The sequence below is a fragment of the Otolemur garnettii genome, unplaced genomic scaffold (assembly GCF_000181295.1).
Source record: "Otolemur garnettii isolate 467f Iridium unplaced genomic scaffold, OtoGar3 scaffold00016, whole genome shotgun sequence".
NCBI lineage: Eukaryota > Metazoa > Chordata > Mammalia > Primates > Galagidae > Otolemur > Otolemur garnettii.
This window is the reverse complement of record NW_003852411.1, coordinates 18,261,664-18,263,852: the sequence shown is the minus strand read 5'-3', so window position 1 is coordinate 18,263,852 and position 2,189 is coordinate 18,261,664.

Sequence of the window (2,189 nt, the reverse complement as noted above, 5' to 3'; positions counted from 1 at the left end):
CCAAGACAACAAGAAGCATCCCACTGACCGTTCCCTGACACCTGCAAGGTGTAGTCCAGGGCCTGAACATAGTGACCTCTTATTATCATCACTAATACGTGCTTTTGATGGCAGGAAGAGCCAGGAAGGAGTGGGAGGGCCAAGGGAAAAGAGAAGGAAAACTCTCGCCTGGGGCCATGCTGTTTAGTTCAGGTGGTGGAATATCCCTTGGGTACAGTGTATGCTAAATCTGCCCAAATGAGGGAATTGCCTGGGGACACGGACACAACTTGTTGTTTATATCAGAATGTCATGTTCATGCAAAGTAAGCACAACCAGGTGGATGTGGGTTGGAACTTCGGCTTCACCACTTACTAGATGGGCAACCTTGGTGGAGGATTTTGCCTGTGAGGTCTAGTTCCCACCCTGTGCATGAGGAGAGTGACACTGACCTTACATAGCAGCTCTGGGGACGAACTGTGAGGATTAGTGCCCCTGGCCTGCCTGGCACATAGCAGCAACAAACAACATTTAATATTTAATACATTGTAGGTTATTATTTTTACTGATAATTCTTCCAGGACTCTTCATGCACTATTTCCTCGCTTCCTGATATTAAATAAGTGACTATTAAAAGTTAAACATTTTACACAATATTAGAATCTGGCTTAGTGATTAGGAAGGTGCAATTGTCTTTTCCAATCAACATAGTTGAAAGATGCCCCACAACACTGGCATCACCCTGCGTGGTCAAAAAGATGCAGAAAAGGAAATCATATTTGGTCCTTGATTAAAAACAAAATAAACTTTAAAAAGTGTTTCAGGCGCTTATTAGGTGCTGGGCAGGGTGCTGGGTGCCATCCACATCTGATGCAGGGGCACAAACACTACTGTTGCCACTTATAGATGAGGAGGCTGAGGCTCGGGGTAAGTTGCCTTCCGAGGCCAGGTGTCCCAGGGCCTGTGTGACCCATCTTAAACCACGTCCTAGTTGCCTTGCGAATGGCACAGCCACAGGAAAGGCCTAGGCTTCCTCACTCTGCAGACTCCGACACAAATGATGACAATCTCGGGTTAGTTGCAGATACCCATTGTCCAGAGGCAGCTTGGTAGATGGATTTCTAGATGACTGTCACGTGCAAACCCAACTGGGATGTGCCCTGTGACTGAGGCTCCCCTGAGTAAATATGCGGTGACAACTAGGTCCCTTGTGGTCTGCCCTGCCTCAGCTTGTTTGCAAGGGAAAAATGTGCCATGCTGGATGGGGGTTGGGGGCTGGGGGAAATGGGCTGGGAGAGGGGAACTTTTGCTCTCTGATGGAGGTGAAGGTCACATGTCCTCATGGTGGCAAGGGGAAGTAAAACCTAACTCCCTGTCCCAGCCTGGGTTGCCTGGCCCAACTGAGCAACCAGGCCACCGTGCACAGATGGATTTGAGAAATAGTGACCAAACCCCTCAGCAGGTGTGTGACTGGGGACTTGCCACAGGAGGGCCCCAAGCCTAATCAACCAGGGTCCTGTCCTTAAGAAACTCACAACCTAGTGGGGAGACAAGCTGTGTACAAGAGTAACTGTAACATGAGGCAAGCCACCAAGAGAGCAACAGAGAGGGACCAGTTTCCAGTATATTTCTCTGAATGCTTAGCAGAAGTAAGGCTAATTAGTTCCAGCTGGGGAGAAGTAGAGGGACTAGGAGAAAAGATTTTAGGGAGAAGGTTTTTTATTAGAACTTCTATTTTGCTGGTTCGTGAGTGGAGGTTGTGAACAGGACTTTGGCCCAGGAGTCAGTGGACTTGGGTCTGCCCTTCCTGGCTGAATGACTCAGGACAACTTGCCCAACCACTCGAGCCTCAGTCCTTCACCTGTGCAAAGTAGCATGACCTGGTAGTGATGAACATGGACTCTGAAGTCAGATTGTCTGGGTTCCAATCTTGCCACTCTTAGATGAATGCCTCTGGGCAAGGCATGTAGGGTGGTGATGCCTCAGTTGTCCTATCTGAAAAATGGGAATAATAATAGTTCATTCCACAAAGGACTCTTGTGAGAATGGGATGAGTTAATAAGTGTGAAACACTTCGAATAATGCCTGTCACATAGCAAGTTTTCTGTGGCAGCTATCATTGTTGGTATTATCAAGGTGAAGCATAAGATTAGGATTGTTGTAAAGACTGGGAATCAGGGGGATAAAGCCTTGCACATAGTAGGCCTTCA